General features: G+C 37.3%; 1 protein-coding gene across 1 annotated transcript in view; it reads right to left on the reverse strand.

Moving 5' to 3' along the window:
• Positions 1–9,198: 9,198 nt before the first annotated feature.
• LOC107714171 (arsenite methyltransferase) overlaps positions 9,199–26,631 on the reverse strand; it is a 48,672-nt gene continuing 31,239 nt past the window's right edge. The window contains exon 11 of the mRNA XM_074560090.1: positions 9,199–9,432. The gene's annotated coding sequence lies outside the window, so the exon portion shown is untranslated. The remainder of the gene's footprint in view (positions 9,433–26,631) is intronic.

The raw sequence follows: 26,631 nt of genomic DNA on the forward strand, positions 1-26,631 counted from the left end.
AAAATCTGACACAATCCAGTAAGGATTTACCCAAACGAAGGGCTGATACTACAGAATATCCCCAATGCAGAAAGCACACACACACACGGTATACACACTCCCATAGAAACATTATAACATGAATGATGTTTCTGCTGGGAAATGTTTTTTTTTTTTACTTAACACAGTTCAATTTGAGTGATATGGTGATAAGTTTATATCAAATTTTTTAAAAACATTATATATTTATTACATATTTATGAAATTGTATGAATATACATATGTTTAGGTTATAATCCACTGCGTGAGGAAAGTGAGTCACAGGCTGAGGAGAGTCAGTGGTCCGCTGCGTGAGGAAAGTGAGTCCGTGGCTGAGGAGAGTCAGTGGTCCGCTGCGTGAGGAAAGCGAGTCGCCGGCTGAGGAGAGTCAGTGGTCCGTCGTGTGAGGAAAGTGTGTATACAGATGCACCGCCGGCCTATCAGTGGTAAACTCAGTAGCTACTGGCAATTGTATAGTGAATTCCCGCGACAAGTCAGTCCTTTTTTTGGACCTTCCGGCCCGCCATAGTATGGGAACACTGCTCTGAAGTACCGATATCACTCACTCATTCGCTATTTCTTACAGAGTAGATAGCATATTTGGGAAAGGACGGAACAACGGTATTTATGCCAATACCGTGCGCCTAACGATGTCGCAGAAACTTCGTCACCTGCTGCTAGGGTTGCCAACCGTTCCGTATAATACGGAATCGTCCCGTATTTAGTGTCACAAGCTTCCAGTACACGGAGACAACAACAACACACAGATAATAAAAACAAGATGTGAATAAAATACACATATGTATAAATATAAATAAAGCACACACACACACACACACACAAAGGATAAATATGTACAGGTGTGCTATAGATAAAATACTGTAGAATATGAATAGAATAAAAAATAAAGTTGTAGGGATGTACTATGTAAAGTGATAAATAGTATAAGGTTATTGCACATATTTGTATTGCACAATGGGAGAACATTTAACTGTTCATGAGGTAGATTGCCTATAGCCTATATATATATACACTGCCGTTCAAAAGTTTGGGATCAGTAAGATTTTTAATGTTTTTTAAAGAGGTTCTTCTGCTCATCAAGCCTGCATTTATTTGATCAAAAATACAGAAAAAATGTAATTTTGTGAAATAGCCTATTATTGCAAATTGCAATTTAACAAAAAAATTTTATATTTGAATATACTTTAAAATATAATTTATTCCTGTGAAGCAAAGCTGAATATTCAGCATCATTATTCCAGATTTTAGTGTCACATGATCCTTCACAAATCATTCTAATCTTCTTCTTCTTTTTTTTTTTAAAGAAACTTTCAGAATACTTTTATTCAGCAAGGATGTGTTAAATAAAAAGTGATATTGTTAGAAAAGATTTCTATTTTGAATAAATTCTGTTCTTTTTAACTTTTTATTTTGTTTATGGAACACAGGTTCCAAAAAAATATTAACCAGAACAAAAGTTTCAACACTATAAAAAAAAAATAATATTTAACAATATTACAGTTTTTTCTGTATTTTTGATCAAATAAATGCAACATTGATGAGCATAAGAGACTCCATTTAAAAAAAACATTACAAATCTAAAAGATATACTTCTGTGTGTGTGTGTGTGTGTGTGTGTGTGTGTGTATATATATATATATATATAATAGGGCCGGGTGTGTATCCCTTATTCTGTCCCTTATTTTTCTATGAAAAAACCACGATTGTCCCTTATTTTCCTTTTCTGAATTTGGCAACCCTACCTGCTGCTTATCTTACATAATGTTGCTTTATAAAAGATTTTGAAGATATTAAAAATAACAGTATTTTATATCTATGTATATTTGTTGTAAATATGTACGTTTTCAGCTTTGTGGTTTCATGGAGAGTAAACATTTGTTCTGTTCTGTTTGGTTTCATGTGTAATATATATATATATATTCAAAATATTAAAGTGTATATAAAAGACACTACAAAAAAATCCAACAACAGTCAATACAGTCATCACATTTGAACATTTATGTATTTATTTACTTACTTAGGCTACTTACTTACTTGCTTAGGCTACTTACTTACTTATACTTGAGGTTAGGCCTACTTACTTACTTACCTATTTTCTTATTTTCTTCCAAGCTGTGGCTTTCTACCTATTGGAGGCATATTGTCCTTATTTTGCCATAGAGCCGTTATTAAGTTATCAATAACATTGAAGTGATTATTAAAATGTAATAATTAAAATATATATTAGGGGGAAAAAAGTTAATTTCATGCTTTTATGGGCCCACCAAAAATAATCTGTATGTAGGCTACTAAAATACAATTAATTTGTTTGTTTGTTTGTTGCTTGGGGAAAAAACTGTATTTTGCTCAATACTTTTGTATGGTGTAGTTACATATTCTACCAGCAGGGTAAAAAGGGGTGCTCAAGAGCTATAAATTATCCAGTAACTTACAGAACAAACAAAAAACAAAACAAAAAAAACGCACCAAAATGGATGTTCAAACCTTGCAGGCTCATTAGCCTAACGTTACTGAAGGTAAGCAGCGATAACTATTCTTTTTTTATAAAAGAAAATGTTAAAGTTAAAATTTCCACGGGTAAGTTGCATCATCTATCCACATTGTTTAGATGAGCCAAATAGGGTGAGGATAGTAACTTCTTAGCCTGGTCAGGTAACATAAATAAGATCTCTAGGATAGATGAAGTAAAATACAATAAATGCCTGTTTACTTATAAATGCAAGAGCAACCCAGCTCTGTACCTGTGGGTATGTTTGAAAGAGGAGATATGTGAAGAGAATATGAAAGTTTAAGCATTATAGCTTGAAAGGAAGGGCTTTTATGGAAGGTCAGCATCAGAAGCATCAATCACTCTTCACTTTTTGGCCTACCGCGTACTTTCTTTGCTTTTTCTTAAAAAATTCCAGTGAGCTGGAGGCAGAAATTTGAATATGTTTATCTCACGCATTTATGAGCTTGGCATATTCCTGCTCCATCCTGTCTGCTCCATCCTGCCTATACTGCTTGAAAATGTGCATATGTGAAAGCCTATGGCACAGTTGCTTTGACCTCTATTAAGGCATTTCCTGCAAACAAACATTCTGAAATTTAAACATGTTAATTTTAATAAATCCACCTTCCACCAGCTGCAGGGTAGGATTTCAATCCACACTGGTAGCATATCCTGGTTTACTTTCTTTTACCTTAACCACCAAATGACTTAGAACAGTAGCCTTTGCCCTATAGATTAGGTTGGAATCACTGATCCATTGGGGGTTGAGGAAATAAATATTACTCAGGTATCATATCAATCCTTTTAAAATGTTCAAATAGGGAGATTAAAGCCACTCTGAGAAAAAAAAAAAAATCAATTTATTATAACAGATAAAATAAAATATTGTCTTTTATTTGAAATGGCAGCTGCATAACAAAAATGGAAATGAAATTAAATGAAAACTGAAATAATACCTGTTCAAAATGTCAACAATAATTTTTAAAGCAGGCTGTAAACTACCCGTGTTAGATATTTTCCATTATCTAAGACGTTGTAAAGCCATAACTATATAAGGCTTATTTTCTCATAAAACTGTAATCAAAATAACAAAACAAGGCTGGATTATAAACGTTGTGTCATTCATTTTAAAAAGTTGGCAATCCATGCTTTACACCACTAGATGGCAGGCTTTAACTTCACAATGGATTCTTCTGCTGTATTTACACAAGACTGGAATAGAACAGCATTTTACCTCCATTGTGCGTTATAGGCTACTTAAAGAAAAATTTGTTAGTGACATGAAGTTTATTAAGTTTATTTCTGATCTTTCAGTGGAAGATTTCAGCACAGATTAATCTATACCTGTTTACATTTAATTAGGGTTGACTAGACTAGAGTGTAATACAAATAGTTGAGTTTGCCAGGTGCATACAACATTTATGACAGGTTTTCATGAAAGTGTTGGTCAGTTTGACAATCCCATTTTGCACTGCAACAATAAAACTGAAGTGAGATAAACTGAGAAATATTTATTTTTAGTTAAAACAGATGTTGCCAAAGTTTTCGTTTGGGGACATAATTTGAAGTTGGAAAAAGGTAATAAATTGCAATATATCGCAGAATATCGCAATATAATTAAAATCGCAATAATATTGTATCGTGATAATATCGTATCGTGGGGCCTCTGGTGATTCCCACCCCTAGTATTTGCTTGTTATTATTTAATAATTTTAATTCTGTAAAGATGAAACATAGGCAGCACAATTAGACCGCTATAAGTTTGAAAGCTGTTGGTGCAGCCCTCCGTCTGGTTTAACTCTCTTCACCCACCTGCTTTGGTCACACTGATTCCGTATCAATTTCATTTAATCCATTTGAGAAAGAGTAAATACGCATAAACCCCACAAATGAGACTATTTTAGTTGTGACATGTATAAAGAGCAGTTGTCAGCAATACTGTAAACCGTCCTTAAGTTTGTGTTAGCTAACATTTTATTTCAAGTGTCATTTCTGTGTATAATTATCTCTTCTAGTTCTGATATGTCCTTGCTTCAGCTTGAGTCTAACTCATGTTCTTGTGATATTTAAACTAGACCGGGGATGAACGCAAGGCTTTTTCTTTAAAGCACTCATTGACAACACTAGATACAACATCAGCATTTTTTGATGGAGGTAGGAACACTGTGTTTGCTTCCCCTCCTACAAAGCCGAATTCTCTTTGTGGACACGGTATGGGGGTTTGGACCTCTGCTTCTGTGGTTTTGGCAAGTTTGTGGTTCGGCAATCACAAGTGTTCATGTTCTCTGAGCATTAGGCTGATTTGCACTCCTGTGGTTTAAAAAAAATTAGATTACTGGTATTTATTATGTTCGTATAACTGTTTATAGTAGAAATAATCTTTCTAAAAAAAATTCTTATTTGGGTCTTTTGGGGCTGGTTTAAAGTTTGGATAGAAATATGAATTTGCAAATGTAGGGATCAGGCAATTTGAGTGGAGATCTCTGAGTGGAATGTATAATTAGACAGAGGCCTGTGAAGGGAGAGAGGTACTGTAGGCATCTCTCCAGCCCTTAGGCTACCAGCTTCAAAACATTCATAACTCCATCCAGTACGCAGTAGCTGGTACATTCCACATTTATTTGGGTATATGACAGATAAGCATATTAAAGGAATAGTTCATCCAAAAATGAAAAGTTGCTGAAAATTTACTCACCCCCAGGACATCCAAAATGAGTTTGTTTCTTCATTGGAACAGATTTAGAGAAATGTATCACTTGCTCACCAATGGATCCTCTGCAGTGAATGGGTGCTGTCAGAATGAGAGTCCAAACAGCTGATAACAACATCTCAATAATCCACATGTAATGCACATGACTCCAGTCCATCAGTTAACATCTTGTGAAGCAAAAAGCTGAAACCGTGAACCATAACAACACTTCCTTCAGCGAAGAACATCCATCCCCTGTTGTTCTCTCTCATCAAAACCACTGGCAACTTATTTGTTTGGAAATGTTTTGGACTGTTTATGCTTGTAAATGGTGCTCAATCTGTGCATATTTCTCTCCTTATACAGACAAGAACATTTTTTAATGATGGATTTGTTAATGACAAACATGCAGCTTTCACTTCACAAGAAGTTCATCGATGGGCTGGAGTCTTGTGGATTATTTGTGGATTATTGTGATGTTTTTATCAGCTGTTTGGACTCTCATTCTGACAGCACCCATTCACTGCAGAGGATCCATTGGTGAGCAAGTGATGAAATGCTAAATTTCTCCAAATCTGTTCCAGTGAAGAAACAAACTCATCTACATATTGGATTGCCTGAGCAATTATTTTTTTTTGATTAACTATTTCTTTAATAAAACATAATATTAGTTGAGCAACAATAACAAAGTTAGAGATTTATGGCACTATATATTTGATTAGACGCATAATTTTAAATATATTTGTGACCTGAGTGCAAGCTGTAACTATGTTTTAGATTGCTTAATATCTCTGCAAAATGCATGACTTCAAAGAATGTTTGACGTCGACACCTCGCGTCCTTCCGTATAAGCTTAGGCTAATGCCGGGTTCAGACTACACGATATTTTTGTCGGTCACGATAGTCACTGTGTCAGATTACATGATTTTGACTCCTAAAATCTTGTTGTGTCGTGGACAAGAAACATGTCAGACTACACGTTGCTTCCCGACTATTCATCGCGTGCCATCTTTAACGACGCGCGTGATGTCATCGAGAAGGCCGAACTAGCGACTGACTTCCGAAAACAAGAGTGTAAACATTGCTGAAGTGCTTCCGCTATAGTTCGCCAGCATTTTTATTTCTTTGTTCTGTCGTGGTAGTCCCTCGATGACACATCATACAGGCAGGAGTACTGTTGCCACAGCTCCACTAACCTTTCCTCCATCTCATAATTCCACCTAGCAGCATCATCATCTCTCTTTCGTTTCACCATGTTTGAAACCTGTGTATGAAAGAGCTTCTGTGCTGCTATTGGTCAATGTCACCAATGTGACAGAACTCGTCGTGGACGACGGGGAAAAAATTAAATATGCTAGTCTTTCTGTCGTGATGTCGTGAAGCATCGCAGACGCGGAATCGGTTGTCGTCCACTATGACACACTACTAGAGCTGAAACGATGGAATCTTGCGTCCCAACGCCCATTGTCGTATTGTTTTCATGTCTCCAATCGATAATTATTAAATGTAATAAACCTACATTAGTAATAATGATTTGATGCTGTTGAAGTGTAATGCCGGGTTCAGACTACATTATATTTTGGTCTGTCACGATAGTCACTGTGTCAGATTTCACGATTTTGACTCCTAAAATCTTGTCGTGTCGTGGACAAGAAACATGTCAGACTACACGTTGCTTCCCGACCATTCATCGCGGTCCGTCTTTAACGACGCGCGTGATGTCATTGAGAAGGCGGAACTAGCGACTGACTTCCGAAAACAAATGTAAACATTGCTAAAGTGCTTCCGCTATCGTTCGCCAGCATTTTTCTTTCTTTGTTCTGTCGTGGTAGTCCCTCGATGACACATCATACAGGCAGGAGTACTGTTGCCACAGCTCCACTAACCTTTCCTCCATCTCATAATTCCACCTAGCAGCATCATCATCTCTCTTTCGTTTCACCATGTTTGAAACCTGTGTATGAAAGAGCTTCTGTGCTGCTATTGGTCAATGTCACCAATGTGACAGAACTCGTCGTGGACGACGGGGAAAAAATTAAATATGCTAGTCTTTCTGTCGTGATGTCGTGAAGCATCGCAGACGCGGAATCGGTTGTCGTCCACTATGACACACGACACGTGCTGAAATGATGGAATCTTGCGTCCCGACGCCCATTGTCATTTACGAATCCCCACGACACCCTACGTCAAGCAAATCGTGGCAAAATCGGGCTAAAATCGTGTAGTCTGAACCGGACTTAAATCTCACAGTTGTCGTGCCTGATGCAAATCTGACGCATGCAGCCAGAGCAGACGAATAAAACCAACTAATGAATTGTCATTCGAGACTCATGATATGATAATACACACTGGAGACCTGTGACCTGTGTTACTAAGCCAGTCTGCCAAATCTGAACCAAAAGAAGCGCCACTTCGGTTGAATCTGCCTCATTCATTTTCAGTGGACGTCTCAATAAAGCACTAATGCTCAAAGTGTGGCTTGTGGAAAAAGCTCTTACGGGAAAAAAGGAGCTATTCTTTTCGTTGCCCTTGACAAGCGAACAATAGAGGCGGCATTGTGGAGAGAAGGTCAAGTTGTGTAGTAGGTAGTGTCTGTGGCAGGTAACTTAGGCGAAGCATGGGGCTTTTGTCTGCGTCTGGCTCTCTGTCTGGACTCCCACGGCACTCGGTTCCCCCCTACCCCTCTACAGCAGTGACCGGTTTCATCCTATTAGGATGCAGCTCTCATTCGCTGCCTCAGCTCACTGGTGGAAGAGAGATGAATGATCCCAAGCAGGTAAAGCAAATGGAATGATGTGTGTTCTGTTAGTCAAAGACAAAGTACATATGTATTTTTTTATATGTTTTTAGATTTATATTGAATTTATTTAGAATGCTTTATAGTATATGTATTAAAAATATTTATTAATAAAATATAATTTTTTTTATTTTACACAATATTTACAAAATTAATAGGATAATGTTTTTAACATTTTAAAAAGGGCATTATTCATTTAAAAATTACCACTTCTGTAATTAGGCCAATCAGGACAGGCTGATGCTTATATCTATAGAGCAGGCCAATATAATGCTGAATGTAAATAAAAATAATGAGTAAAAACATTTTTATTTAAAATTATTTGTTTTATAAAATAATTAAAAAAAAATTAAAAAGACAAAGATTTAATATTTTAAATGAACAGGAAATTAACAGGATTTTTTAAAAGTGCATTATTTATTGATAATGAGCACTTCTGTTAATTGGTCAGCCAGTCAGGTCAGGTTGATGATGATTTCTAAAGATTAAATTTACATAAAAATATTGAATAAAAAAACTTTGAAAATGTATTTATTGTTTTTACTCAGAATATAATTGTACTATTTTTATGTTTTATAACATGAGCATTAAATCATATTGATTAGTAAAATATTATATCTAATATTTTACACAGTATTTACAAAATCTCAGGAAAAAGTTTTTATTAATTTATTTATTGAAATGTACTAATTGTAAAATGACCACTTCTGTCAGCCAACCAGGCACAGGGCAATGCAGTTAAGTGCTTAAAATTGCCAAATGTCAGCAGATTAACCAGTCTGAGCAAAATATATAGCTTATTTTATACTCGAATCCCATCATATGCTCCTCCTAATACAGAAAGGACAACTTTGACCTGTTAAAATCTCCTGTAGTATTCCTTACGAAAATGAACCATGGTTTTATTATAGTAAAAATGTAGTACCCATATTTTAATATTGTAATAATGTTTTACTACAAATACCATGGTTAAACTATGGTTACTGTAGCAAAACAATGGTCCATTTGTGGTTACCATGGTTTAACTATAGTAAGCAAGTTTTTTTTATTATTTGTAGCAAAACCATGGTTAATTTTTGTAAGGTATGTCCTGTGTAGAAAAGTCTCAGTATGTTTCTTTAAAAAACAAGCAGGAGAACAAAGTTATTTAACTTTTATTCCTTTATTGAACAAAGTCTGGTCAAAAGCATTTTACAAGAAATAAAAGAGCGCATTTCTTTTGTATTCTGTGTGTGAGCGAGAAGCAGAGCGAGAGAAAGAGACAGAGAGTTTCAACAGTTTTATAATGCATCTAATAGAGTGTGTCTGGTTGTATTTGGCAGTCGCTGTGGCAGCCCAGGAACTCATTGACCTCTCAGCTCATCTGCGCGGAGATGTGCTAAGTCTGAGGAGCTTCGCTTAAACACAGCCGGCTGCCTGCAAATGAAACACAGTTTCAGCAACAATCGCACATATACATCATTTCAAATGGCCCTGTGGTATTTCAATTCGAGCCGAAACCACACATTTACCATCTTATTAGAGGGTTTTAGAGATTGGCGCTGGACTCATCTGCGGTAAACCTACATATCGGCCATAAATAACGGCTTCATTTCCATATGAGGCACAATATGCACAGTTGTTCGCTAACAGAGAAAAATGACGGTAAGCATTCCATGAAAATACCCCTACAATTATAGTGAAGTTAAAGCTCGGTATATGAGACACGCAGTGAGGTTTTCCTGCATTGAAGGATTATTTAGCCATTTTCAAGAAAACATGTCAGCAAAATGTGACCTGGTGGCTATGAAAGTGCAGACAAACTTAATCATGGGATATCGTGTATTCAAGTCAAATAGTGTCCGTGCACATCGTGTCTGCTCAGTAGCTTACGGACATGAGGGTTGCCACCTTTGGGAGACAGACTGCTGAGAGAAAGTGACCTTGGTGGTGCCGATACAAATAATGCCACGGTGCACCACGTTGTCGCTTGCGAGCTGAATTATGGATGCACAGGGATTGGGTTGTCATGGCAACTCCTACAAAGCAATGCAGTAGAGGGCGCCAAGTAGATTGAACAGAGTTGAAGAGGGACAATGGGAGATTTGGAGCCAGAATATCATTTGCATCAGTTACAGACTGAATCCAAATGACGAAACTAAAGTGAATCTCACAGGCGCTAATGGCTGTCTGACGGCACATGGTTAAAATTAGACGAAAAAGATAAAATATTGATTTGCATTGCAACAGCACATTTTCAAGAGATTATTACAGTTGTGCAAGAAATTGAAATGTGAAAATGAAATGAAAATGTTGTCAAAGCAATGGCGGTAGCACTCTCAAAGATGGAGTGAGTTTTCAGGTGACTGTCTGGGCGCCTGCCGCAGTGTCTGAAAAACTCAGACATCAGCCAACTCTGATCACCCCCCAAGTGTGTGCTTGCAAATGCGTGCGTGTGTGTGTGTGTGTGTGATAGAATAGAAGAGAAGGGGAAAAAGGCGGAGAGCTGCGACCAAAGTTACTGTTGTGTCCTTATTTGACTCTCATTTAGTAAATGGAGACAATAACTTCAACCTCAAGCATCTTTCTTGCAATATCTGTCAAGAAATTCAGTCACTTTGAGGCCTTCCTTGACCTCCATGGGAGTACATATTTAATGCATCACTTAAATTGGGCAGAAATTGTGCCAGCTCTGCACTATAGAAATTACCCGCAATTCATGACTCATACTGTTACTGCTCTTGGTGGTAAATCACTGTAAAAGTCCACAATCAAGATATTTTATTCAATTTGTAATTCCAAATAAATCAGTTTGTGATTTCCCAAGAAAATGGTCCAACAGGCCTCATGATTTACTGCCAATTTCTTCCCCAATTTGATTTGTAATTTTCACAGTACATAGAAAAGAGCCCACTCTACAGTTTCATAAATCACTCACCATCTAATTACCAATATCCAGCAAGCTGTAAACTATCAAGTATAAGTTTTCCACTTTGAAACCCTTTGAATAGAAACCCAAAGGTACACAACTCCAAAGTTAAGACCTCTTTCCAATGGCTTATTTGTCTGACGCACAGTGGCTGGTTTTTAGTGGGCCAGGTGACTGTCTGGGCGCCTGCCGCAGTGTCTGAAAAACTCAGACATCAGCCAACTCTGATCACCCCCCAAGTGTGTGCTTGCAAATGCGTGCGTGTGTGTGTGTGTGTGATAGAATAGAAGAGAAGGGGGAAAAGGCGGAGAGCTGCGACCAAAGTTACTGTTGTGTCCTTATTTGACTCTCATTTAGTAAATGGAGACAATAACTTCAACCTCAAGCATCTTTCTTGCAATATCTGTCAAGAAATTCAGTCACTTTGAGGACTTCCTTGACCTCCATGGGAGTACATATTTAATGCATCACTTAAATTGGGCAGAAATTGTGCCAGCTCTGCACTATAGAAATTACCCGCAATTCATGACTCATACTGTTACTGCTCTTGCTGGTAAATCACTGTAAAAGTCCACAATCAAGATATTTTATTCAATTTGTAATTCCAAATAAATCAGTTTGTGATTTCCCAAGAAAATGGTCCAACAGGCCTCATGATTTACTGCCAATTTCTTCCCCAATTTGATTTGTAATTTTCACAGTACATAGAAAAGAGCCCACTCTACAGTTTCATAAATCACTCACCATCTAATTACCAATATCCAGCAAGCTGTAAACTATCAAGTATAAGTTTTCCACTTTGAAACCCTTTGAATAGAAACCCAAAGGTACACAACTCCAAAGTTAAGACCTCTTTCCAATGGCTTATTTGTCTGACGCACAGTGGCTGGTTTTTAGTGGGCATGCGCAGTCGGCTGAGTGACTTCAGACTTACTGTGCCATGCCTGACTGTTTTGTATTCATGGTGGATGACTATCTCGCTACTGTTGCTGGGGGCTCTGTGGAGCAAGCACCTATTAGCTGGAAAACTGCCACGGCTTGGAGTGAAGTTTAATAAATATATAAAAGCCATACAGTGCGTAATTGGATGGTTAGCGTCAGAGGACAATCAATTTTGTTGAGGTTGCATTTTTAGACGCTCCTCTTTTCTTCTCTAATTCATTCTAGTGAGTCAGGGGTTTAAAAACAACTGACAAAAATGGAGCAAGAGTCAATCTGAGTGATGTAATCAAATATAATACTTACTGTATATATATTTCTTTTTCTTGCTTATTAATAGCAAAATCTTACTTAGCCAATGGCTTTATAATTGCACCTCCAACAATAAATGTAGGCTAATGCAAATGGAAAAGCAGGTTCTGGAATAGAGAATTATTCATATGAATTCAATATGAAGCAGAATTATGCTATTAATCTATAAATGGTTTGAAGACTCGCTTACAGCTGTCATAAACCCAAGCAATGACATCTTGAAGCAAAGCAATTATCCTCAGACCTGGAGTCTGATTGGAAACTCTATCGACGAGTAAAATATTTGAGTGACGGTAATAAATCCCGCCTGCTCCTTAGATAAAAAAAATACATTCCTAATCCTCCTTCATTGTTCACCGACAGCACATGGGCGGTAATGGAATATACTGACCTTTTCCACCTTTTATTTCCATTGTACGTCTTGCCTCCGTGATAATTCCATATTAAAGGAGCCAATCTGCTTTTAATTAATCTGCCAGAGAACTTCTTCGAAAAATTACTGAAACCAGAATTTGCCCTCCCTACACTCTCAACAATCTCTGTCTCTGCCAATATACTGTAATATTAACCATATGCCCAGCAGGACGCAAACCAAATGCATTACCTACATATTAAATTCCCAGTAAATTCTCTTTTTGATACGCCTTTTAATGCATTAGCTGTGGTTGTGAAAGAGCCACAAGATACATCTCGGTTTACCGAAACTACATATAAGGAACATGTACATTTGGCTGCATTTAATTAGACTTTTACTATAGTATTGTAATAAATTGATGCTCTCATCTGAGAACTTGTTAGATGGAAAACCACCTAATCAGACACCTTAGCTGCCAGATGTGTGGTATTTCCCGATTTACAAACCGGTTGTGCCTCAAGTTGATTAAAGTGTGTGAAATGTTACGTCAAGTTATGTCATGTCAAGTTCAGAGTTTAAAATACAGAAATAGCCCGTTCACACAGGCCATATTCACACTTGTCATTCTAAACCCTGGGTTAATGTAATCCCAGGTTCACTTGTTTCACTTGTTTATTCTTGGTTAGTTTCACACAGTATATTTGGAAACTAAACATTAACATTCCTATTTGCAAAATCAAAACAGAACGTGTGACAAGGGCAGCATGTGAACCTGTTTAATCTGTGGAAATGCTATAAAATATTTTTCAAAAGACATAAACTACAAGAATATACAATAATTTATAGTACAAGAGTATACATTTTCCCCCCTCAGATGCTAAAACTCTGACTGTTAACTGACTGTTTAAATCTCATGAATATTTAATGAGTTAAGCAGTGAAGCAATTTATGATTGGTTGTGTGATGATAAACAAATTTCAATACATGTGCACTGCATTGTTTTACATAGTATACATTTTGGCACAACAATTAGAGGGTTAGCATCACAAAATCCTGGTTAACCCTGCTCTAACCCAGGGGTTAACAGCCGTGCTAACTTTCTTTCAAAAACAGAAGTGAGAAACACTCTACCCAGGGTTAAAATTGGTGTTAACTTTGGATTAAGCGCAGTGTGAAAAGCCCATATACATAACACAATATGATTAGTATTTGCTAAGTAGACAAACAGACTGTTGCACAAGCTCGTTTGACTTTGTGCGAGATAATTTTTTGGAGAGGTGCTAAAGCCCTCCACCTGTCTCCCAAGCTCCTGACCCGTGATTTTGAAAGAAGAACTCACGAGTTAGGGTCTCAGGGAACAAGAGGAGGGCAGCCATAACCAGCTATGCCTATCCCTTTTCTTTCATCAGAGCTGAACTCAGCCACTACACTGCCAATAGTTTGTGTCTGGCTGCATCACATCTGCTTTGTGTCCTACAGCATCACTTTGAAAAGACATTTGGAGGCACAAGCCGGAAAATGTTGCAAGTAAAATACCAAGACGTTTGCTCGAATATGCACAAGATGGAAGGCAAAATAACAATAGGATGATGGGGTGGAAAAGAAGAATGGAACGGCAAAGGGCTAAATGACAACTTGTGAGACTTGTTTCCTCTTTTTCGGATTGGACTTTCGATAGACAAATGCCCTCTGCTCTGCAGTCTTTGTGTGTGGAGAGGAAACACATCCCCTCCCCACCTCCATCTCAGAGCCAGAACGGTCAGTCCTTCCTCTTTGTTGTCTTCTTTAAGTCATGAAGGACTTGCAATCCCGCAGACACCCAGCAGAGACTCAAGGTGCCTCGTCCACATCGCAGGTAGGACAAAGCGACCTTGCATTGCAGTTATATACATCAGACAATAGCATAGACAGAGAAAAATCCCCAGCGAAAGTCTGCGATACTTTCAAATAGGCTGCATCGGACACTCAAACCCGTTTGCGATTACACCGAACCGCCTCAAGACAAAGATGTCAGTCGGTTATTTGGAGACGCGACTAGTTAGTAACTACATACAGATGTGGCAAACATCCGAACACCGAACCCCACCCCCTCTTTTACCTCTTCCGCCACTATTCAGTACGCTTAATGAAATCTCTCCCATCTGTGATGGCAATTCAGTCACTCACCCCAGCCAAAACATGAGTGATGTTATTCCCCTCACCTCTCCCGGCTCCTCCCCCAATCTCCTCCCGCCCCCCACACCTCTGCCCCATGTCCTCCCCCGAGGCAGACGAAGGGGGGAACAGACCAAGGTGATGCTCCTGGGAATGAGTAGATTATTATCGGCGTTCACAATTTACCTCTGGCTTTCCGAACAAACGAGACGCCATCGCTGCCACCATCCATCTCTGAAGAAGAGAAAAAAAAATCAGATTTGGAGGTGAAGAAGAGAAGAGCCGGGTGCTGAATCAGATGCAGACTGGTCTTAGGAGGGGGGCGGGGGGCGGACTGGAAGGCGCAGGTTATTCCCGCCCCGGCTTTCGCTGCCATTGGCTTATGGGAGACATCCATCACCCTGTCCCGCAGTGGCAGGAGGCTGCGGCGCATGAGTGAGATGACTGCTTCTCTTCAGGCACAAGGCAAATGGCCGGTGGCAGAAAAGTGGAGCTGAAGATCCAAAGAAAGACCTCACGAACTCGATATCTTCCCGACAGCCGACCCCGTCATCAACCCCGTCCCGGCTCAGGGGACGCTAACCTTAATTGACTGAGGAGAGCAATAAACCTTTCGCACAAACTATTCTGCGGTTGGTCTGGGTCAATCGCTGACATATTCTTTGAGAAATTAACTATTAAGCAATCATTTACACCACTGCTGATAGCATGTTATGAATAAGTCTATGCCTAATGACTAATTCATTATTAAGCACATCTAACATTATAGCGCAAACACTGAGAATGGCAGAGAGGGTGCGTGTAACAATATAATGACTTGCAGAACAGCATATCCTGTGGTTCAGTTAATTCCCCGTTACGTTAACACTCCTGCCCTATGCAGGCATCCTCAGAGGAGCGCAGCGCTCTGAATGTCAGTATATAATCTCCACTGCACCAGAAGGAACACAGCCATTTCTACAGCAACACATAATTCAAGTCCAAGTCCGCTTGGACTCCAGACTGCAGATGCTGGAGACTCTACAGGGCCAAGGGACTTTTAAACCAAATGAAATCAATGCAGGCCCTAAACTAGTGCCTGTAATCAATCAACTCTATTATAGCCTTTGCCTCAGTGTCTGGACACTGCTGACCCCCACTTTCACCTTTGGACATTAAGGATGCAGCGAATACATTTCCATCCTCACAAAGCTTGTTAGTCCTTGTGCAGTTGAGTGTTATACAAAACCATTAAATGAATGTACTCTTTAAACACTATGGGCCCTATCATACACCCGGCGCAAGTGTTTTTGCTAGTTTCAGCCTGACGCAGTTCTCATTTTCCCATCCTACCATGGTGCGAGCACAACTGGCTTTTAAAGGGGTTGGGAGATGAGACTCTGATTGGTTTATTGCACGTTACGCCCATAAACACCCATTACTCATTAAGAGAATAGGGACAACCTGTTTAGACCATGCGCCCGGGCGCGCCGACCGTTTTCCCGTCGTTAAACTAGCAAAAGTGGATTCGGACACGCCCTGAGTGCACCTGCGTCGTGTGCTTTAGACCATGCACTTAGATCGTTAAAATAGGGCCCTATATCGGAATTGTGCAACATTCAGAATATAAGAACTGGGTGTCTTTCAATTCATAAGTGCATCTATCTATAAATCTATCAAAGCTTTTTAAACATTTTTCAGAACTTTCAAAATAGTGCACAATCATGGACTTTTCTAACACTTCTTCTCTGCTCAACTAAAAATATCTTCAAGACCATGAAATCTGTCTAGTAAAATTTCAGTTGAGATTGACTGTAATGACCAACAGTGTAGAGTGTGCAAACATTAATAACTATCATGTCTTGTCACACCAAATGACAGCCTACTCTATCGATGCTGCCCATGCCCCTTGCGCTCAATGCTATCGATTTCTCTTCGGGGTCAAAGGGCGAGCCGCCATTGATCCATGAGACTCTCTGACAGCACCGAAAGGACCAGCTCCAGACAAATCGATGACACCTCAGTGCACCACGTATACATTATGGTTATTTACTGGACATGGAGCAAAAGCAAGCTTTATCACTTGTCTGTCAGGTACGGCAGAGCTAAGCAAAATTCATATTAGAGCTTCAGAGAAAAATCCGTTGGGCTCTTGAAATGGCAAAAGGGTGAACAGATGAGTGAAAAAATTCCCCTCATGGAAACTTGTTGGTTTGCCATTGAAATTAAGAGTGAAGGTCAACTGCTTTCTTGTGGTTTTACAAGACGAATGGACTGAGATGTAGACAAATACAGAATCAATTATGTTCACCCTGTAGTTGAAATATGAGTCTCATTCTAGATAGCAAAGATAGATGCATGAAATGAACTGTAAAAACAGAGACATCAAGGAAGCTAACAATAGGCCTTCGTTTTGAAAGCATTTGTAAGAGATAAAACATTCTATTTCAGAATATTTTATCGATTTCAGCTGCGGTTGAAGTGATTGGCTGCAGCTTTGCATCTGACAGACATAATCCTCGATGACTGGCAAGGTTATGCATGAATCTTTAATTCCATTCAATACTAGTGAAAGGATATATAGAATATATAGTCCATCTCTCATACACACTCAGTTAATTCAAATGCTCATTCCAAATAATGCATTACATCACATTACTTCATTTGCCTTAGGATATTTATAAAAGTAGACAAAGTCTCAAAGTTTTCTTTTAGTTTAGTTTATGCTGATCGGTGGCTTGTGTGCTCCAAGGAAAGCTAGAAGGTTGTACAGTTAACTCCCAGGGCAAAATTCTAAACCATACAACCTACTACCTCAACCTGGATGCACACAGTCTCGGTTGCTGTCATCCCTTTAGAAGAAGTTTACATAAACGTCAATTGATAATAAATTACAACAGACAAGTCTGAGCAGCTTCGATGCCTGGCATGCAAGGAAAAGAGTGCAATATGTACAGAAAAAGCTAAAGCCGGCTGGCTTCACATGTTGGACGACTTTCTACCACAGAGACAGAGACCCATAGAAACGAGCTTGTGCCATCAAACTTATCACAAGATCGGATCTACGGGTTAATGACAAGTGGCTGCTCATTTGATCATGGACTTGGAAAAACACTGCAGTGATTGTCCTACACTATTTAGAGACATAAAGATTTATGTTAATATCTGGCACATCAATGTTTGACCTCCACAAGATCTGCATTGCAAACTAATTTTTACTTTATTTTGGGCCTGCAAACATGCAACATAATGCAGAGAAATATACAAACTACTCTTTTGTGATGTAGGCAAAGGTATGAGCCACTACAAGAAAAGATCTTTCAGTTTTTTTAGGCGAATACAAAATGCATATAAGAACATGAATAAGTAAATTTGCTATACCTGAACACAAGAATTCCTGTTTTATTACCTGTAGCGCAAAAATAACGAACTACGTGAAAAAACCGTTGCTATTAAAATCGCAATTAGGATGCACTTTTATTAAAATGCCCAATACAGAAAAGCACATAATTATTTTGTTGTTAGGCCAATAATAGCTAAATAGATGAGATTTAAATTTTATACTATTTTGTGTAAAATAAATAAAATGCACTACAATAAAATCTATAGTTTTAAATGCTACGCACCACAACATTATGACAGAAAGATTATGTTTAACAATGTTATTTTTGTTATTAAAAATTAACTCCAACATCAGCATATTACATATCCAAAAGGAAATAATAACAAAACAATAACTAGCATCAATAACTGTTATTGTACCTATTGTGCATTCCTTACTTGTACAAACTGATGAAAATAAAATCAACCTACATCCCTATAAATGTAAAGCAGTTAGGATGGTTGGGGTTGGGGAGTTTGTTTGAAGCAAGAGCTCAACTTTGTTCACAAAAATGGCTTCACTGAAAAAAAAAGTAGGTAGCTCAACAGATCATGTTCCCCACTAAAATCTTTGACAAGTTCAGTGATTGATAACAGAACTCTTGCCTAGTCCAAAACCTCAACAGCCTTTCCCACTCATGAGTCACTGAGGTAATCTTGCTCTTTCAAAAATGATGCCAGAAATTCAAATACCGGCACGCCCTGGACTGTCAAACTCAGTTCTGTGAGGAAAAGAGTTGATCTCTCTTGCTAAGCTGAAAGCAAAGCTGCATCTTAGCATTACTTTTAGTAACTCTAACTAAACCACAGTTAGCTACTAATCCTAAACATCAAACAGCATTGTAATGACAGTCTAAAGACTCACTAAGTACAGTATCAGTTTCATTACCTCTTGACCTCTCGCTTGACTGACAGCTTTTGTAAAGCCAACATTGTATGGGCGCACAGTGGTAGACAATGTTGGGCTTGGACTGAGAAATTTACAACCACCATCTAAGCTCTTTACTGTTTTCCATAACAAAACATGATGAACCGAAAACATCTTCCACTGAAACGGGCATGTAAGGTCAAACATGGCTTTTTGATTTTGTGGTCAGCTTCCCAGTTTAACCTTGCCCATAAGCTGGTTCACATTACCAGTAAATTTAAATGGAGCATGGTGAACAGGAACCAAGCTATGAGGTTTTGCAAATAAAAAATGTGGACATGTCAGAATATACCGGCCATAAAATAATATTCCATGCTCCCCACGCCAAAGAAAAACTCGGGTATCATTAATAGTCAACATGTATATATCTATAAGAGAATACAAAAACATCTGTTTGCCCTTTAAAAGTGAGGACGTTTTGATAATTCTTCACTGAGAGTAGCATTTTGCAGTTTTGACAGTTAAAAGGACAGTTCACTCAAACACATAAAGTCTGTCATCATTTACTAATCCTGATGCCATTCCACAGCATATGAGTTTTTTCTTCTTGGGAACTTAAATATAGCAGGGCCTGTAAAGCTCCAAAAAGGACAATATGTTCTTTAAAAGTACCATTATTTTTAATTATTTTATTATTTTCAAACATTAGAGCAAGGGAAGCATGATTAAAAGTAAGCTATACCTTGAAAGCAGTGCAAGTTGTTTTGGACAAAAGCCAAATGCAAAAAAAAAAAAAAAAATTTCACTCCGAAATTGCTATTAAATTTTACAAATAATTACAAAGAAATGGCAAGTAATTTAATTAAATGTCAAATTTTGAAGTAAAAAGACTGAAATACATGGCAATTTAAAGGGATAGTTCACTCAAAAATGAAAATTCTGTCATTAATTACTCACCCTCATGTCGTTCCAAACCCGTAAGACCTTCGTTCATCTTTGGAACACAAATTAAGATATTTTTTATGAAATTCAAGAGCTTTCTGACTCTGCATAGATAGCAATGTAGCTACCACGTTCAAGGCCCAGAAAGATAGTAAGGTCATCGTTAAAATAGTCCATGTGACATCAGTCAAAAATCATCAAAAATATCTTCATTTGTGTTCTGAAGATGAACGAAGGTCTTACAGGTTTGGAACCACATGAGGGTGAGTAATTAATGACACAATTTTCATTTGTGGGTGAACTAACCCTTTAAGTCATTATAAATGAATGAAAATGATTAATTTGTGGCCTTTTCCTCACTCAAAGCTATCTCATGGCTTCAAAAGACTTCAGGAAAACTTGTCAAGCTCAAAAAATGGCTTAAAAGCACCATAAAATGGCCCCATCATGGTCTCTTTTTTTTGTAATTTTTTGAGCTGGAAAGCCCCTGGTCACCATTTACTTTTATTACATGGAAATGCACAACATGAACATTTCGCTAAACAACAATTTTTTTTTGTCACACATAATTACATTACACTTGGAATGACATCAATTTTCATTTGTGGGTGAACTAACCCTTTAAGTCATTATAAATGAATGAAAATGATTAATTTGTGGCCTTTTCCTCACTCAAAGCTATCTCATGGCTTCAAAAGACTTCAGGAAAACTTGTCAAGCTCAAAAAATGGCTAAAAGCACCATAAAATGGCCCCATCATGGTCTCTTTTTTTTTGAGCTGGAAAGCCCCTGGTCACCATTTACTTTTATTACATGGAAATGCACAACATGAACATTTCGCTAAACAACAATTTTTTTTTGTCACACATAATTACATTACACTTGGAATGACATGGAACGATGGCAGAATTTCATAGTTAATCTTTCGAAATATACTTGCATAAAAGTTTATTCCATTCCTCGTAAACATAAAGATTAGCCTAGAATGTGACAAATCCTAGTTCATTTATGAAGAATATTTCCATGTATCATAAATTCCATCCCTTAGCGGATTTGTACCATCTGACATGTTAGAATGGAAACCTAGTCTGATCGATTAGTTTTATCCCAAGCATTAACCAAATTAATGAAAGCAAGGACAGATAGGGATTGCTGTGGCAATTTATCTGAAAAAGCTAGATATTTTGGGCTACAGACTAACTGTTTGTGCACACGTGAAGTGAACTCAATGGTGCCATTAGTCTTAAACAAGCAAATGCTAGCAGCAGCTGAGTAGGGCCCCTCACGAGCCATTTGGCTACAAGGCAGTGTTACATGCGTCGAGGAGTCACTCAGTTCATAGCAATTACTCAAACATATGACAGGACTCATGACTCACACACTGCACCGCATTTTGCTGAGTGAAAACAAGACTGGTCTGAATCTTATTAAAGTCACGGAGAAAACTCTGACAGATCCACCACACTTCTCACTGCAACTCTCCAGACCTGACCTAAAAAGGTTTACAAAGAGAACCCTTGCCATAATGTGATTTAATTCTCCAGCTGTTTGGAGAAAATATTTTCACTGAAAGCAGGAAAAAGCCTGTTCTTTCAATTATTTAATTAAAGCTCCTTTGCATTAATGGAAGTTACTTATCCATAGTGGTCAATATCTAGTTAGTATTTCACCAGCAATGTGCATTTGACCTTCACCTGTCTCGTCAAACTTGTTTTATTGAATATTCCTTTTTGCCAACTAAATAATTCATCAAAAAGTGAAGATCAACTAATGATTGAATCATTATAAAATACATTAGGCCAAAAAATCAAGTCATGTACCAGTTTGAAGTTTAGCCAACAGCATTGAGCCAACCCACTCTAACTTAAGACGAATTGGAGATAGGTTATGGAAAGTGCTTCTCTGTAATAATTCATAGGCAATTTTAACAGCATTATGCACCTGTGTGTGGTTGTGGTTGTCCAGGAGGAAGTTGTGGCCCGTGGCAAGCAAAGACCACTGACAAACGGTGCACTTTTCCAGATGTAGAGATGTCAAAGATCAAATCCCTTTCTTGCTTGATAAATAGCGAAATCTTAACCCAGACTCAATGTACAGCAACAGCAGGTAGATATCCATGGCATGCTTATAGGGGTTGGAAACCTAAAAATACCAGAACCAAACTACCTCAATTAAGGTAGTTCCTTACTGTTGTTTATATCATCAATGTGTAGTTGAAAAAGACTGTGAAAAGTTATTATTAATTATACATATTCCCACCAATACATATATATGTTGACAATATATATATATATATATATATATATATATAGTTACACTACTTTTTACTTTTAAATAGGGTAACTTGTAATCTGTAACCTATTAAATTTCCAAAGTAACCTTCCCAACACTTATTGTTGGTAATGACTTTCAAAGTTATAAATAAAGCAAAGATTTGTATTGGAGTACATTTTACAAGAAACTACTATTTCAGTCTTTCTACTTCAAAATTTCACTGTAAATTCAATGTGTTACTTGCTGTTTCTTTGCATTTATAAAATTTAGTAGCAGTTTCTAAGTAAAATTGTTTAAAAGTTGTTTCACATACACAGAATTTTTTTTTAAATACGTCAAAATTCAGTCCAACACCTGCGTTTCTTGTCTCACTACACTCTTAAAAATAAAGGTGCTTCACGATGCCATAGAAGAACCTTTTTGTCTAAATGGTTCCATAAAGAACCTTTAACATCTGAAGAACCTTTCTGTTTCACAAAGGTTCTTTGTGGCGAAAGAAGGTTCTTCAGATTACAAAAAGGTAAGAAAGAGATGGTTCTTTAAAGAACCTTTGACTGAATGGTTCTTTGTGGACCCAAAAATGGTTCTTCTATGGCATCGCTTGAAGAACCTTTTGAAGCACCTTTATTTTTAAGAGTGTACCCTTCACTCACCCATCCATTTGTGTCAATTTTAAGCAATTATTGCTTTGATGGAAGATTGGATGAGCTGAGGCTATGAGCCTGAGGCGTGCAGGGAAAGGTCTTTTGTCAGCCCCTGTGGAAAGGGGCCTGATAGCGCTAGTTCGAATCAAGTAGAGATTTGCTGGGAGAGGGGCCAAGAAAATGACTTTGTTTGACCCAGCTGCCAATCAATCTCCTCGCACAGTGCCAGACTAAACACGGTCAGTATTTTAGCAGGACTTGTTGGCGACAGTTACTGGGGTCCTATTCGGGGAGAGATACATGAAGCAGCAGTAAATACACTCACCCCAGTGTCTGCGGATACATGTCTGCAAAATAGTAGGAAGTCTGCAAAAGTCACATTTGGCCTGCAAGCTGGTCATCACAAAGAGATTTCCGTATTTATAATATAATTTGTTTGAGGTGTCATGGTCATGTTTGAAGACTTCAATGTTAATTATTAAACAAAGATAAACTTTTTTTGTCATGTTCATTTATCCTTTAATTATAACAACCTTGTATAAATATATAAATATTCTGACAGCTAAAGCTAAACTGGATATACATACAACACATACAGTCATTAGATTATCTAGTAAGGCTGAGTAGTTAATTTATTAAATAACAAATGCATTTAATTTCCATCGATTGATCAACATAGTACAGAAATTATTTCAAGTTTTCAAACCTGAGGTGGCCAGCTTTCCTTTATTTTAACAAATATTTTTTGAGGCCAATGTGATGGAAGTATATATATTGATAATTTGGCACCATATAAAAGACTACTGCCAAGCACAACATTAGATGATTATGAAAAACATCAATACTTTATGAATTTCAAATGATCTAGGCTTGAATATTAACCATAAGCATCAATATTGCTAAATAAAGCATTATTTCAGGATCAATGCGAGCAAAAAGCTTGTGAAAGCATTCTTTAGAATTCCCTTAAAAAAAAATCAAATGCCATTTCAGTTTAATTACTTACTTTGTTAATTACTTTCCTTGTCTGCGGATCAACTATGCTTAGTGGTAATTGCTTACCATAGGTGTGTGTACAGTATGTTATCCATTAGACGACGAATCGCAGTACAATGAGGATGGTGAAATGCAAATGAACTAATATGATACCAACTGCAATCTGCACTGAAATTTTGGTTTTCCCTTTCTCTCTCTTAAGGTCTTTCAGTTCATCACGGAGCGAGCAGTACTGGTCTTCATCTTGAAATTATATAAACTTAATATAGAAAACTGACTCTTTGTTTCTAAATATTTCAAGTTGTATTGAAGTTGCAAAAGTCTGGAAATTTCATAAGATTGAGCCAGACTAATGCTCACAACTCAGTTTCAACAGCTGGCATGTAAAAATGAAAATTCCCTCCATTTCATTCAATTACTATATGCAATCCTTATTCCGGGAGCTGGAGAATGTCACATGATCCAGTATACCGATGACTCAGTATAAAACAATATCAAACAGACCGGCCAAAATAAACTAAACCAAAGCTGTTCAAACAAGAATATTTGTAATCCAACAATAAAAGCTCAAAATTGAATGTTGTTCCATTCACAAATATATATATTTATTTAGAATCAGATTTTACGGCAACACAACACTTGTTTATCAAAAAACTAATAACTTTTACAAAAATTTCACTGAAGCAACAAAACATGTAATTAAAATGTATTATTATTAGACTAAACCACATAGGCCAAAGAGAATGCCAAATTATTAACATGACAGGCGGAATATAAATATTTACAATTTTGGAAATTCATTAAAAACAGCAGACGTGATTTGCATGAAACACCTCCAGAGAACCATATCACCAAGTAAACATTTGAAAAATAGTTCTTGATAAGTAGAGTTTTCTGAACCTAAGGTCCTGCAGAACCACTTAAAAACCTTCATTTTTTTAATGCAATGCAACCTGCGTGCTTAGTAAGTTTCTAAAAAGTCGAATGACTCATGAACACTATTATCCATTGGCCTCTAGATCCATTCAAGATCACAGCAGATGAAAATATCCATTCATTCCGATTCTGAACAGCACTGCTGTTATTGCCACAGGCTGCTCTCACTAAAGAGCACCTTAGTGTGAGACTGCAATAAAGAATAATGACTACATTACCAAACGTGCTGGTGGCACCATCGTAACAGCACTGGCGAGCTAAAATGAGGACAGAAATAAAATGGTGAACCCCATTTTCAAAACCGCAGAAAACTCATTGAGTTCAGGACATCAATGGAAACTGTAAATGCATTCAGGAAACTCAGGCTCATATTTTGGACTTTGCCTGGACCACAAACACAGACACTATATACAGAAGTATGCACCTCAATTCTCAGATCTCTGAAAGCATTTACAACAGCACCACAAGGGGTGAGACTAAAATGTCTTGTGGCATTAGTAAAGCGTAGAACTTAAATGCCATTCAGAAGGTCATGAGAATGGGTTTTTAAAAATAAATGAAAAATAGGATCTGACCAACCATGCATTGACTAGATCGACATCAGCTGCTTTTATGACAATGTTTGAGAAATAAAACAGAATTAAATCCACTTCAGAAAATTAAAAAAATAGTGATCAATGCTTTTGACTCAATTTTAAATAACTGTTCACTATAAATTTGGTTTATATATAACTATCCTCTTTAAAATGTTTTGTTGATTTGTTCCTCTTTTCTATTTTATTGTCATTTTTCTATTAAATTATTACCACAATATAGTATGCTAGACAAAACCTAATGGTTAACTAAATCACAATCATAAAAAAAATATTCTCTCTTTCTCTACTTTTGCATTCACTTTTGCTCTAGCATACGCTTTGCATTATGTACTGAAAATATTGTTGGTATTTATGGTAAATGATTTGAGATGTTCCTCATTTGAATAAAAGTGTGCTAAATTACTGATTATAAAAAAAATATATACAGAAAATTGAGTGTTCATTTGAGTTGCAGATTTTTTTTATTTCTAGATTTGTGAAAAAAAATTTAATGCAAATTATATTGCGTTTTGTGAATTGACCTTTATTTTTGAAAGGATTGCATTATATTGCAAATTGCATGATACATACTATTTTTGTATCCAAATACACTAGTTCCTATTTATGAGCAAACTGAATGTTTCATGACTTTGTTAAAACTCACAGTTGCATTGCTTAGCATGTAAGAATCTGTGCACACTACAGTCTCTGTGGCAGGCAAAGGCAATGCAAAGTGGGATCCCTCAACACTACGGCTAATGGAAACGGAGTAGAAATGCATCAAAATGAAAGCTGGGGTCAAACGAGGGGAACAATTCCTCAGGGGCAAAATCAAAACAAGGAGCCGCATGAAACTGAGACTCAGATTTCACTGCTGCACAACTCGATTGTGTGATACCACTCAGTGCTACTATAATATTCATAATTACGGTAACACGTTGAGAAGGGAGTACATTTTCTTCATATGATATAATGTGATCAATGCTTGTTACAAACAAACAAGATCCTGAAATTACAGTGCACTGAAATCATGAATTATATGGGAAACATGGACCTTAATATTTATCTTCTGTTTTGCTTCTCAGGCATTAGCTGAACTGTAGTGTGGAGTTTGATACATACAAAAATGCCTTGCTAAAACGAAATTGCATTTGCTTACATAAAAAATGATGCTGATTAGTAACAATGCACATTTGCATTATAGTTTCATATGTTTGGTTCGTAATTTCATCATGTTTTAATGGTGCTCAGAAGTGTGATTAAATGAGCTTCTAACAAACTAATTTCTATAGCAACAAACCCTCTGAAACTAAATCAATCTCAGGTCAGGCTTAAGCTTCATTCTCTCCCTC

Source organism: Sinocyclocheilus rhinocerous, unplaced genomic scaffold, assembly GCF_001515625.1.
Source record: "Sinocyclocheilus rhinocerous isolate Xijiao unplaced genomic scaffold, SAMN03320098_v1.1 scaffold1561, whole genome shotgun sequence".
Lineage (NCBI taxonomy): Eukaryota > Metazoa > Chordata > Actinopteri > Cypriniformes > Cyprinidae > Sinocyclocheilus > Sinocyclocheilus rhinocerous.